This window comes from Schistocerca cancellata, chromosome 5 (genome assembly GCF_023864275.1).
Source record: "Schistocerca cancellata isolate TAMUIC-IGC-003103 chromosome 5, iqSchCanc2.1, whole genome shotgun sequence".
NCBI lineage: Eukaryota > Metazoa > Arthropoda > Insecta > Orthoptera > Acrididae > Schistocerca > Schistocerca cancellata.
Window position 1 is genome coordinate 2,449,760 of NC_064630.1, and position 15,375 is coordinate 2,465,134.

A 15,375-nucleotide genomic window follows, 5' to 3' on the forward strand; every position below is an offset into this window, starting at 1 on the left:
ATATGTACTCAAATTTCGCTGTGGGTCTGTGAGTTCCTTGGAGAAGAATCCTAAAGGCTGCCAGTGACCAGCAGTCCACTGATGCAATAGCTAGCTTTGCATCTTTCTCTGGGTGAGCTAGTAAAACCGCTTTCTTGAGGCTTTCCTTGATCTGCTCAAAACGCGCACTGCATGCTTGATGTCTGTTGTAGCTTCTGATTTTTCCCAGTGTTTGTGCCCGCCAAAGCCTCCATGAGTGGCGCTTATACAATCGCAGATCCTGGCAGATGTCTGCGGTAAAAATTTAAAACACCTAGGAACCTCTGCATCTGTTGCAAATCTAACAGGCGAGGCATCTGCTGTATAACCTTGACCTTCTCCTCCAAAGGACAGATGCCAGCTGCTGAGACTGTGTGACCCAGGTAAGTCACGCGATCTTTACGCAAACTGCATTTGGTGTCATTCACCACTACACCACAAGTACGTAGCCTCTCGAAAACTGTCTGGAGGTGCTCTTTGTGGAGGGCTGCTGTCGCGAGAACACCAGTTTATTGTCTAAATAGGAAAAAGTGAAATCTAGCCCTCGCAGCACCTCATTGATGAAACGTTGCCCTCGCGGTAGCGTTCTCGCTTCCCGAGCATGGGGTCCCGGGTTCGATTCCCGGCGGGGTCAGGGATTTTCACCTGCCTCGAGATGACTGGGTGTTTGTGTTGTCCTCATCATTTCATCATCATCCAGGAAAGGGACGAAATTGGACTGAGCAAAGATTGGGTAATTGTACGGGCACTGATAACCACGCAGTTGAGCGCCCCACAAACCAAACATCATCATCATCACACAAACGTTGCCATGTCTGTGCAGCGTTTTTTAAGCCAAATGGCATGTGTAAAAACTCGAAAAGGCCGAAAGGCGTAGTGACTGCTGTCTTCGGTATGTCACTGTCAGCCAACGGTATTTCGTGGTATGCTTTTTTATAGTCGACTACACTGAAACACTCAGCTCCGGCCAATTTATTTGTAAAGTCATGAATGTTGGGAACCGGATACCGATCAGGTATCGTACGGGCATTCAACAACCTATAATCACCACAAGGTCACCAACTTCCGTCTTTCTTCCACAGTAAATGTAAAGGCGAGGCCCATGCACTATCAGATCTTCGTATCACTCCCATTTCCAACATCTCTTCGAACTCAGCTTTTGTGTCTGCAAATCTGTCCAGGGCCAATCTTCTCGGTCTGAGGGAGACCAGAGGCCCGAGCACGTTGTTAATGTGGTGAACTGTATGATGGGCCACCATGGCTATCAGCTGCGCTGAAGGTTCTGTAAGTCGGCATACTTCCGTCACTCCAACCGGACCGTGTACCTTCTCTGTGATTATTCCTACATGACCCTGCACCACCTCTTTGCCCCTTCTAAGCTGCGATAACCGAATGTCCACCGCAATACCGAATGCATATAGAAAATCTGCTCCTAATATGCACTCTGCCACATCTGCAATGACAAAAGTCCGATGACAAATAATACTAGGTCCTAAATTCACTTCTTTGACACAACTTCCATACGTCATTATGGGCTGTTTATTTTCAGCCTTGAGGCAAAACGACGTGCTGTCACTGAGTGAAGTACATTTCCCCTTTGGCCACGTGCTGACATCAGACCCCGTGTCTATCAAATAATAACACGAAGCAGTCACATCCTGAACATAAAGTCGCCGAGATAGCGTTAGTAAAGAAACATCTGTACTTACAGTCTCCATGTTATTATCGCGGCGAGCGTGACTGCACGGTAGAAGGCACTTTGAGGCTCGCTCCCCGAATCGTCGATGATACCAACACAACTGCTCCTTCCTGGCATCTCCGCTGCCCTTATGTGTCGGCAGGACCTCCGAACCGGTAGCTCTCAATGCCTCCATCTGCCTCTGCAGCCTGTCTAGCTGCTCCTTGAGTTTTTGAAGTTGTGTACTAGTAACAGCGCGCCGCTGCTTATTAATCACCGCTGCTTCGTATTCTTCCATCGTCACCTTCACCTTTGCTGTACTGCTTTGTTGGTTCAACCATCGCATGAACCCTGTCGGCGAGTTGGAGTAGTACTTGTATATCGTATCCGTCATTCGCTGCCACAGCTGCTCTTAATGCAGACGGAAGCTGTGCTGCCCAAACGGAATGAAGCGTAGTGTTCGAAAATTTATTTTCCGTCGTGATTCCACGCAAATGCTACGAATATGCGGGGGAAATTCCGTCACCTCTACGTTCACCTCGCAACACGTGGCAGATTCTTTGATCTAGTGGTTTAGTAAGCCGGCTTATTAAAAAGCCCTTCAGTGTTGTATATTGCTGCGTTTCCAGGGGCCGTCTAATTATCTCTTAAACCAATATCGCTGCCCAGGCATCCAGACTGTTTGCCACTATCATGAACTTTTCCTGGTCGTCAGTTACCCGATTATGCTTGAATGCCAGTTCTTACATGGAGGACCAAAGTTCCGGTTTATCGACCAGGAACAGCGGCGGGCGTGCTTTCATGCATTGCCCCAGTGAATCTTCCTCTCGTATGTGTGTTCCGGCCGCAGATTTTATCCTGGTAATATCACTGTCCCGCTCCGCTGAATCCATTCCGTGGTGTCGAACGTCGTTCCATAATTCCCGAACCTGACCGCGCACCGTACGCTGCTGGTGTCCTGATCGTGCTGTAGAGCTTCTGCCGTTCTGCCGTTGTTGTAGTGTACCTTCGTTATCCTTCTCCTCTGCCTCTTGCCGTACGTGTTCTTTTGACGTTGGGATCAGCACTTTGTAGCCACTACGTAGCTCCATTCTGTTAATGATAGACTCGTTCGTATTCTCAATGTTCAACTTTATTGTGAAGCTATGAGCCAGACATTAACATAGAACATCTAAGACAAAAACAAACACAAAGCAAAGAGTAAATGATTATGTGCACACTAGAGTCTTTGCCGCTGCCCCTGTACTGTGCACACGCAAATATTCGTCTGCGTGCTCCCACACCTTTAACGAAATTTGATGAGCTAATGGATTCTTTCCCAAAAGGAAAGCTCGCCATGTAAAGCTGTACTAAGGTTAGTGAGGAAAGCAATGCTGGGACTTAAAGATTGAAGAAATGTGTACTGGTTTGCTTGTCTATTGTCTTTACTGGTTTAATGTATAATATTTTAATTTTATGCCGCACAAAACATAAAGTTATTAGCTAATAGGCAACAAAGAGCGCAAATGTTGTGAAGAGTTCCTGTTCTCCCAGTTACAAATAATTCCATCCAGTATTTATTGTGAGCTTTTTAAATGGGGCAGGTTGTCAAACCGGCCGACTGAGAGCAGGAGAAGACATTTTAATTTCCACTGTCCTGAATACAGTTTGATGACACCCGTTACAAAATGTTACACGTTTCAATTCCACAGAGCGAAATACAGTGATGTGTAATAGAAGAATTCTATGTGACAAGGTTTGGCACTGCACTTCCGCACATTTAAGACCAAACATTTCCTCAAATGCCTACGTTTTACGTATCGGACGGGCTCTTCAGAAATATGTGTGCATATTTTTTAAAAGTCGATTTTTAAAACTTTTGGCCTCGTATCTCAAACACTCGAGGGAGGAGGGGAGCCACTATCTAGTATTGCCCCGGTTCGGAAATATCGGGAGGAAGACGGTTCAATCCCGTCTCTGGCCATCCTGATTTACGTTTTCCGTGATTTCCCTAAATCGCTTCAGGCAAATGCCGGGATGGTTCCTTTGAAAGGGCACGGCCGATTTCCTTCCCCATCCTTCCCTCACCTGAGCTTGCGCTCCGTCTCTAATGACCTCGTTGTCGACGGGACGTTAAACACTAATATCCTCCTCCTCCTCGGAAATATCGTAGATCCGGGGCTGATCCACAGAGCAGTATTAAGTTGTAATGGGGAGGTGGATAGTCTCACGTGACCCGTGTTTACGTTTAGCGAGTTTGCTGTTTCCTTTTCGTTTATGGCTCTCACATCAAATGAAAACAACACGGATTTCTGTGGCCGGAAGCTATCAAGTCAATTAAAATACATTTACATAATTACAGAAGGCTAAAATACGTTATTAGTTTTAGATTTTATTTTATGTCCCCTTTCTGACAGTCAAGCATTAATCGCCTTGCAGAACAATGAAGTTATTTTTGTCGATTTGTTAAAGAAGTTTGGCTCTAATTAATCTTTTCCACCTGAGCCAGCCAATTTATTTGAAACTGAGCATTTAATTCCACGCTATTGCCTAGTTAACAGAAGGCCGAAATTCTAAACCTAGCTTTCAAAAACTCTCTTACGATAGAGGACTGCAGCACCATTCCCCCTTTCAGTTATCGAACAAACGAAAGGATGGCTGACACAGTGTTCAGTATACTTGGGATTTTAAAACAGTTAAGATCCTTAGACACCAGGAAGGCATCTGGGACAGACGGTATCCCCATAAGATTTTATGTTGACTATGCTACAAATATAGCACCATTCTTATCCGTCATCTATCAGCGATCATTGGAACTGCGCAAAGGTCCACGGGACTGGAAGAAGTCCCAGGTATTAGCAATCAATCTATAAAAAGTGTCGAAAATCGGATGCACATAATTACCAGCCAATTTCACTGACATCGATTTGTTGTTGAATAATGGTACATATTTTGTGTTCAGACATAATGACCTTTCTAGACTCTGAGAAGCTGATCTGTAGAAACCAGCACGATTTTAGGAAACAGCGGTCATGCGAGACACAGCTGGCCCTCTTTGTGCATGATATACAATAGGTTCTAGATTATAACAGTTGTGTTACTAAATGTGACACTTCTGTCACTCAATGTAACGGGGTTTTCTCTTTTGATGCTGTCAATTGTCAGGATGAGCATTCTAAAGCATTCTGTCAGGGTGAAAATATTAAATAAATTAACTTTTCTCTCTTAACAACATGTGGGCAGGGTGGGTTCTTCCTTGGCTCGGGTATGAGGTCGAATGAAACATCATTTTTACATAAGATAACTTTTATTGAAGATTTGTACAACTGTATCTTACGGGATGTTCTGGTTCGGAGAACGGCAGCTGTGTCGTTTACGTAGCCTTCTGCTGCGGCAGCGGCGGCGGCGTCGTCTGATTACGCGTAGCGGTGTGTATCTCATGTCGCCGTCTCGCCCAGCTGACCGGAGACGCGCAGCGCGAGGTGGCCCGTTTAATTATTGCGAGCGACGTCGTGCATCGGATGGTGATACCTTGAATGTGGCGCCCCAGTGTTTCTCTTCTCTAAGCGGCCACGTGTGTTGTGCGTCGACCAGCGGAGCGGCGCGGCGGGGGAAGGCCAGTGTCCCGGACTCGAACCACGGACTCCCGCTTGCCAGTCTTCGGCTGTCATGTTTTCATCCCAGCTCACAGGTGACTGCTGATGTGAGGCCGTCTCATTCCCGTCCTCACGAGTCACCCAGGTGCGTAAAATCAGACTTCAAATACCTTTTAACTTCTGTCTTCTGGCGCCGAGGCTGCTGCTTGCTATTCCATTACAGCGGCGGACTTGGTGCGTCTGTGCATGATGTAGTCTCTTCTTGCATGACAGTCTTCAGCACCGAAACTAACTTAAAACAACTGCTACGCTTCTTCACTTCTTCGTCTTCTTCGTCGCTCGTCTCCGTCTTCGTCTCCGTCTTCGCCTTCGGCTTCCTCTCGTCTTCATCTGTCGGGCCCACTGCGTCTCGCGTATTTATTCACTTCAATTCACTTCAGTTTACTGGAGGTGAACGACTTCACGGCCATTGCCTCTTCTGTCACGTTGAAAAGATTCTCGAAGATTCTTCTTAACGTCGGTCATTGGCTCTTGGAATGTAGGCGAGGGCCTTTGCTCACATGCGACAACTGAGAAACACGTGAGCCGGTCGGGCGATGCCCTGACGGCTGAATCGACAGCGCCCGCTTATGTGGAACTTGCTGACTTCCCGGTCATTGTCTCTGCTGTTCTGCCCGCTGAATGCCAGTATGTAACTCTCTAAACTAAACCAAGTTTTTCATTTATATTGTAATTTCTACTTCACTTTGATTCCACTAATTTATTTACTTAAGTACCACTCAACAAGATACCGGATCCCAGGTTGATGCCGTATTTCTTGACTTTCGAAAGGCGTTCGAATCAGTTCCTCACTGTCGCTTGCTACAAAAAGTGCGCGCTTACGGCCTATCCAGTGACATATGCGGTTGGATAGAAAGTTTTCGAACAGACAGGTAGCAGTATGTCATCCTGAATGAGGTAACTTCAGGTGTGCCCCAGGGTAGCGTAATAGGTCCTCTGCTTTTTACGATTTACTTAGACGATCTGGTTGATGGTACTGACAGCGGTCTTAGACTGTTTGTCGATGATGCTGTAGTCTACAGGAAAGTTGTATCACACGAAAGTTGTGAACAAATCAATGAGGATTTGCAGAAAATAAATGCGTGGTGCAATGACTGGCAGTTATCTCTCAAAATTAGTAAGTGTAACCTACTATGTATAACAAGGCAAAAATCCCCATTATTGTATGAGTACGAAATAAATGATCAGTCTTTGGAAGCGGTAACACCAGTGAAGTATTTGGATGTGACTATTCGAAATGATCTCAAATGGAATGATCAGGTTACACAAGTAACGGATAAGGCGAACTCTAGATTGCGGTTTATTGGTATATTCCTGAAGCGATGCAGTTCTTCAAAAAAGAAAATAGCATACAATACGTTAGTTCGTCCAGTCTTACAGTATTGTTCGTCTGTATGGGACCCTCACCAGTTGGGTCTGATTCAAGAGACTGAGAAGGTCCAAAGAAGAGCGACAAGATTTGTGACTGGTACATTTAGCCATCGCAAGAGCGTTACAAATCTCATAGAAAGTTTGAAGTGGGACACACTAAACAGAAGGGACTGCTCACTAAATTCCGAAATCCAATCTTCACCGAGGATGTAGATCATATATTACTACCACCAACCTTCAAATCACTAATGATCATCATTCAAAGATAAGGGAAATAAGAGCTCATACTGAGGTATTCAGACAGTCTTTTTTCCCTTGCGATCCGCGAGTGGAAGAGAGGGGGGGAAATTTGACTTTGGCATGAATTGTGCCCTCCGCCACACACCGCTTGGTGGCTAGCGGAGTATATATATAGATGTAGTTTCAAATGTTCGCTGGATTTCAAGTGCATGTTTTCATCTTCTAGCACATATGGCATTATGCCATAATAAAAAATCAAACATGAGATAATGCAGTACTGGTACTCCAAGAAAATTTACATACGAATGTGCACTTTCAGCCGAATTACGCATTTTCGTATGGTGCACGAAATTCCCATGCTCTTGGAGTATCATCTAATGTCTTGTTTCTTTTATGGCATTATGTAAGATCTTTTAATGTTTCACATGTATGAACATACAGGCTTCCTGCATAGGTGCGCAAGCATGGTGACACTTGTTATCTGGCGCTCTCTGGCAACTGCTGAAACGGACCTCTTTCTAACAGGTCACGGGAAAATATTGCGAATGGTTGTTTGAAATCTGTTACTTTCAAAGTAAATTTCCTTTTACAGAAGACGAACTGTGTGTGAGAATGTATGATGAATTTCTTAAATCACAGAGCATTTTACTCTCATTTAAAAATCAGCTCTTTGAGTACGATGATTTAGAATAATTTCGAGCCCAGAAGATCTTACATTTATGTTCTTAAAAATTTTACTGGCACATTTGTGTGATGTATCTTAAAGTGTAACACATGCAAAAAAAGGCAACATTATATGTGAAAGCTTTTCTTTTCTTGTGGCAACACAACATATATTAATTTAAACCATTAACTTTTCCTATTTGTGCGTTCGCTCTACTTAACAGTGATGTTGCTATTGACTGAGTCAGTCAAATGTTATCGGCTGCCAAGTTCACGTGACGTGAGCTATGACTGGCTCACAAAAGCGCATCGCAATCTCGATTTCAATACTTCTGAAAGTAACATGCGGTGTTTGATGGAATTCGAATTTATACTTTCGTAATAGGAAAATACAGTGTACATGTTGCTGCACAACATCTTCCCAAAACGTGTTTTGTTACCTGAGTTTCTTTTGCTAAAGTGCTGGGAATTTCTATGGTGTTGTATAAAACTAAAACCATTCAAAAGAATGATAACTTTTACAGTTCTAAGAAAAGTATGCTCTCACTAAACACAGAAAAAGTTTATTTTCACCCAGGAGGAAGTGTACTTTTAACTGGGAACTACGGGAATTTCTTTTTTTTTCCTTGTCCACGTATACACCCTGTTAAAGAAAATATTGAATTCAATAGTGTAACTAAATACCATAAACTGTCCTGTGAAAAAGATATAGAACTTTCTATTGCTGAACTACCAAGGCAAAATAAAATTATTATTTGTGTATACAGGTCACCAGATGGAGACAAAAAAGTATTTTACAATCACATGGAGGAACTCTTGGAAGAAATTCACTCTCTCAAGAAAAATATATGTGGTGACTTTAATATAGATTTCTCAAAATCCATTAAATTCAGAGATGACATAAATTTACTACAATCGTTCAACATCAGTCCAACGGTAACTGAACCAACTCGAGAAACACCTACCTCTGCATCTATTATTGATAAGATCTTGATAAATAGCGCAAATATGCCTATAACTTGGGTTTTAGCAATCACTATGCTCAAATTCTTGCAATGAATGTTTCAGGACACCAAATTCTCAATCGAATACAACACACTGTAAGGAATTTCAGTATAAAAAATGGAATATTTTTGTTCTCTCCTAGAGGGTGAAAATTGGAAAGATGTATATGACTAATGAGAAATATAAGTTTATAGCTACATACAAATTTCTTTTTAATGGCTTTTCCCAAGAAAACAACTATTTTGAACTCTACTCAAAAAACCATACATAATACCAGTCCTGACTTTATTGCATATTTCAAAAGATACAAATGAAGTTATTTCAAAAGCAAAAAAACTGTAAAATGACAAAATATTGTGATTCCAAGAACAAAACTAAAGCAACTTGGCAAATTACAAGGAAAGAAATGGGGTATCAGGTCCGTTAATCACAGTAATATAGAGCTGATTATGAATAAAATTTAACTAACTGAGCCTAAACATGTTGCTACTGCTTTCAGCAATTATTTCTGAAATATAGTACAGCAGTTAATAAATACACCCCATGACAAACAGCCAACCTACCACTCATCTCTAAAAAGCACATTATTCCTGTATCCAGCAACATTTGAGGAACTGTCAAGAATCCTCAAAGAATTACCTAATAAATATTCAGTGGGTGTTGATGAGATACCAGATGGTATTATTAAAGTTATTGTGGAACCACTGACAGGCATAGTAAATTCATCTTTTGAGAGTGGTGTATGTCCAAATAATCTAAAAACTGCAAAAGTAACATCTCTGCATAAGAACCGTGCAAAAAGTGATATTGCTGAGCACAGACCAGTTTCAGTTTTGTCAGGCTTCAGCAAAATTATGGAAAAAATGTTCTTTAAAAGACTAACAGTTTTTTTTAAATAAAGAGAGGCTGATAAGTGACTCCCAACATGGGTTCAGAGCTGGAAAGTCAACTCAGTCAGCAAAATTTGCCTCCTTAAATGTATTAAAAGCAGTGGATGATAAACAACAAGTATCTGGGATATTTCTGGATCTAGGTAAAGCCTTTGATGTAATTGATCATGGCATTCTCTTGTGTAAATTAAGTAAAGTGGAACCAGTCGTACCTCAGTAATCGTCAGCAGATTACAGAAATAAAACACAAAGATAGTGAAACACAAAAAATTTTTAGTTTTTTCAGTGATGAGCAGAAAATCAAGTATGGAGTCCCACAAGGGTCAGTTCTAGGATGTGTCCTATTTCTGCTGTATGTAAATGACTTGGCTAGTAAAATACATGATGGAACCACTGTACTGTTTGCAGATGATACTAATATTCTAATTAAATCACACAATGGGGAAAATCTTCAGGAGGCTGCAGTATCAGTTATGCATACCTTAACACAATGGTTCAAGACCAGTACGCTCATCATAAATTCTGAAAAAACTGTGGCAGTTAACTTTCATACCACACAAAACCTCCATCCTGCGAACCCTGTTTTCACTATAGAAGGAACAAAAATGTGCTGAAGGTCAGTCATACAAATTTCTAGGTGTAAACGTTCAGGCAGATCTGAAGTGGGAGGTACACCTAAACAATATAAATAAGAGACTGAATTCACTAGCATATGCTGTTAGGATCCTCACTCAAAATACAAGCTGCTCATCAGTGCTGACAATGTATCATTGCAGTATACAGTTGCGAAATAATTTTTGGGGGAATTCCACAAATACTACAAAAACCTTAAAAATACAGAAAAAGATTATCAGGGTGATAAAAAAGCTAAATGTAAGGATTCCTGTAGGCCCCTTTTTAAAACTTTGAAAATATTGCCACTGCCTTGCTTGTATACAGGGTGTTGCAAAAAGGTACGGCCAAACTTTCAGGAAACATTCCTCACACACAAAGAAAGAAAATATGTTAATTGGACGTGTCCGGAAATGCCTACTTTCCATGTTAGAGAGCATTTTATTACTTCTCTTCAAATCACATTAATCATGGAATGGAAACACACAGCAACAGTACGTACCAGCGTGACTTCAAACACTTTGTCACAGGAAATGTTCAAAATGTCTTCTGTTAGCGAGGATACATGCATCCACCCTTTGTCGCATGGAATCCCTGATGTGCTGATGCATATTGTATCACAGCCATCCACAATATGAGCACGAAGAGTCTCTACATTTGGTACCGGGGTTGCATAGACAAGAGCTTTCAAATGCCCCCATAAATGAAAGTCAAGAGGGTTGAGGTCAGGGGAGTGTGGAGGCCACGGAATTGGTCTGCCTCTACCAATTCATCGGTCACCGAATCTGTTGTTGAGAAGTGCACGAACACTTCAACTGAAACGTGCAGGAGCTCCATCGTGCACGAACCACATGTTGTGTCGTACTTGTAAAGGCACATGTTATAGCAGCACAGGTACAGTACCCGTATGAAATCATGATAACGTGCTCCATTGAGCGTAGGTGGAAGAACATGGGGCCCAATCAAGACATCACCAACGATGCTGCCCAAACGTTCACAGAAAATCTGTGTTGATGACGTGATTGCGCAATTGCGTGCGGATTCTCGTCAGCTCACACATGTTGATTGTGAAAATTTACAATTTGATCACGTTGGAATGAAGCCCCATCCGTAAAGAGAACATTTGCACTGAAATGAAGATTGACACATTGTTGGATGAACCATTCACAGAAGTGTGCCCGTGGAGGCCAATCAGCTGCTGATAGTGCCTGCACACGCTGTACGTGGTACGGAAACAACTGATTCTCCCATAGCACTCGCCATACAGTGACGTGGTCAACGTTACCTTGTACAGCAGCAACTTCTCTGACGCTGACATTAGGGTTATCGTCAACTGCACGAAGAATTGCCTCGTCCATTGCAAGTGTCCTCATCATTGTAGGTCTTCCCAATTCGCGAGTCATAGACTGGAATGTTCCGTGCTCCCTAAGACGCCGTTCGATTGCTTCGAAAGTCTTCCTGTCGAGACACCTTCGTTCTGGAAATCTGTCTCGATTCAAACGTACCGCGCCACGGCTATTGCTCCGTGCTAATCCATACATCAAATGGGCATCTGCTAACTCCGCATTTGTAAACATTGCACTGACTGCAAAACCACGTTCGTGATGAACACTAGCCTGTTGGTGCTACGTACTGATGTGCTTGATGCTAGTACTGTAGAGCAATGAGTCGCATGTCAACACAAGCACCGAAGTCAACATTACCTTCCTTCAATTGGGCCAACTGGCGGTGAATCGAGGAAGTACAGTACATAGTGACGAAACTAAAATGAGCTCTAACATGGAAATTAAGCGTTTCCGGACACATGTCCACATAACATCTTTTCTTTATTTGTGTGTGAGGAATGTTTCCTGAAAGTTTGACCGTACCTTTCTGTAACACCCTGTATATACGAAATACTAATTTTCACAAAAGGGAGCATCTTAAAGAAGGAAAATCTCTTCAAACACAACTGTGATATACACACATACGAAACTAGACAGAAGATGAACCTACACAGGAACATAGTAAATACAAACTTATGCAAAAGAGGAGTGTATCATTTTGGAGCTATGTTATATAATCATACGCCTTCTTACCTAAAATGCATACCAACATTAAATGCATTTAAAATAAAGTTAAAACAGTTCTTGCTTGACCACTGCTTCTATTCTTTGTCTAAGTTTATGGAAGATCATAATAATTTAACCTCAGTTACCAAATTCACTAACTTTCAATTCATAATATAGTTTGCATTGTGCTTATCTTGTCACGTCACTTAATAACTGCTATTATCACATGTAGAAGCAATGTAGTACACCATCCTACATTATTATGCATTTTTATTATGTCAACAATGTAGTCAAAATGACTACTGTATGGTAAACTAACTAGGTTTACCAATGTCCTATATCACATGTACAAACAATGTACATAACTGATTCTTGGACCAATAAATAAATAAATATTTAAATTCAGTATTGCTCAAGAATGGTCGAGTGGTAGATGCAGGTAACGGGCAAAGGTTGCCACCAGGTGTCTGTGTGTCTTGAAGTGCCATGCATACTCTCACTCATCCGTTGCCAGCTGAGCGAGATGGAAGGTGGGGTGTCATCATTAGTACCAACCGTGGTGTCCACAGGCCAGTCGGGACTGGCAAGCCTCTGCCCAATGTCTGAGTTGGAATGATGTGTGCCAACCCTAGCTTTCTTCATGGACACTGTAGTGAATAACTTCAGATGAAAGGCGTGACAGACACTTGATTATCGCTGCTTTGCCAGCTGAGTATTTCCAGAACGTAGGTGGAAAGAGAATGAGGTCATAGATAAGGTCTGTGTGGTCATGAAGATGGTTCATCAGGCAGATGAAGCATGAATCCTCATCTGCGATGCGAAGCAGGCTTAAAAGGTTGTAAACCAGGTCAGAGGGTTGTCTTTCAATGGAGAGAGCGGCCGGTTAGGAACCCTGCTGATGAGAAGATTCTGGTTTGGAGACAGTTGAATCGGTGCACCCTGAGGCTTTGAGGGAGATGAGGTGCAGAGAGCAAAAACTTGTTTGAGTGATGGATGGTAGAGAGCAGTGTCACCCAATGTCTTTGTGGTGGCGAGTGGTCAAGAAGGTGACTACATGCTGTACGGTACATTGTGAGCACAAGAGTGTGTTTGACCGATGGGTTGGAGGGGGAAGGGAGCACCGTGGTTGTTGAATGCATCAGGGATGTGCTTTTGTGGTTTGCAAGAGCATGATGTGACGTGTTGCCCAAGGCCCACTTGGAAGGGAGGGGTCCAAAATCACCGTATGTGGAATGTGTGGAAACACAGTGGTTCATTGAGGCGACAATGGAAGATACATAGCATACGAGAGCAGGCGAACGAACAGTACCTTCAGTGACATGTTGAGTGTAGTAACTTCCACACTGGGCACTGACAGCAATGTATGCAATGGTTATAGATATCCGGTCTGAAATACACATGCCCAACAGTTTGTGAAAAATGGATTGCTAACGTCAACGTTTCCTTGTGGAAATACTGCAGAGGATTCACTTGGTTTGCACCACAGTGAACCTGGTTAGGTTAGAGGGCCCATTTATATTGCATGAGGAAGGAAATATTCCTGTTCCATTTTAATTGTGGCATTGTGCTGTGTCAAAACGCACAGGGTACATTCGCCCTTACTGGTGCGTCCTGCGCGATAAATAAATGATAACTCCTGGTGGTCACAATAATATACATGTATGATGTGGTAAAACAAAAATCAAATTGTGTCCTAGATGATGTGAGAGCGTCTACGGAATAGCAGGTGGCGAGCATGCGCGACTGCAGCGATATACCATATCGTCCTTCCTGCGTCCAGAGATGCTGCCTGAGCGACGCGCAGCAGCCGGCCGCTATTGCGAAGAATCGACAGCATCGATGATTATTACATTAATTGTTAGAAGTTGGCGTGGCGTTGTGTGTTTGTTCATTTTAAATGGTTCCTTTGTACAACGAAAAGGGTTAGTTAGTTCGCGGATAGACCTCTCACCGACCAAGTGGTGGTAGTGATGTATATCAGGTCTGATCTTATAGCGTTTCACTGCGTGGTGTAGTGAGGCTACTCAGTTGACACCTAAGTCTTGGGAGAGCGCACGGAATTTTGTTGATTATAGTTGTGGGAATAGTTTCGTTCGTAAAATTTGCTGGTGTGAGTCCCGCGTGAGCCTGATTTAATTGAGAGATTGATTTGTTAGGTGCTGAGTTTTGTGGAAGCAGTATGACCGATATCCCGTCTGCATTGTATGTTGAGTGGTCGCGACGCACCCAGAGGTAATTGTCGTTTTTATTGAGGTGGTTTGGGTATTGTGCGTGTGTGTTTCGAGAAGGAAAAGCCTCGAACACGTGTTGGTAGTTGTATGTTCAAGATCACTAGCGTGCAGCAGACAGAGAATTGGCTCATAGAACGACAAACTGTTTCACTATACGGTGATGGTGTGCACGTATCGCTGAGTAGACAAGCGATAGTAAATTGAAGGAACCTTTTAACGAGTTACACGTAGCTAAACCAAAACTTGATTCATCAAGGTGACGAGAGGCCGATTTAAATGTTAGGGAACTTAGCGGGTCGCGTGTGGTCAACGCCGGAAGAGGTGAAGATCTGCTTTTAAATTGTAACTTAAGATTAGTTGAAAAGTGGCGGTGAGATTTCGGATTTTTGTTTGATTTTTTTATTACTTGTTTCCGTATTGTGGGGAATGATAATACATTTGCTGGGACTCGTTCACTGGTGATAACCAACGTGTATTGAGATACCTAGAAGGAAAATAAATCCAATTTTATTGGGGTTAAAGGAAACCTTCCAGTCTATTTAATAGGTATCTAGTGTGAATATATCTATAGAATTTTCGGAAGTATAAATGAGTGTAATTCGGAGATATTGATACAATGGAGTCGATATGACGTATAAATTGGTGTTTTTAAATGTGCTTGGTAAAAGGTTCTTGAAAGAATGAAATTATAAATAATCTACTGAAAGTAGATCTTCTCAATTTTAAAGAAAAGATTTCAATTAAGGGGAAAAGCTTCCTCCATGATGTTGTTTATATAGGTCGTTGGTTCCATTCATAGATTGTCAATTGCAGCATCTTTGCCTTACATATGACGTCATTGGTCAAAGCCGACGGGTGGTATCGGACACTAGAATTTATCCGAATAATCATTTCAAGACGGTAGACAGATTGGTATTTTAGTACAAGTAATCAAATAGTTCCGAGTTTATGTCAGAGAGTACGAACTGAAAAGCTCGATGC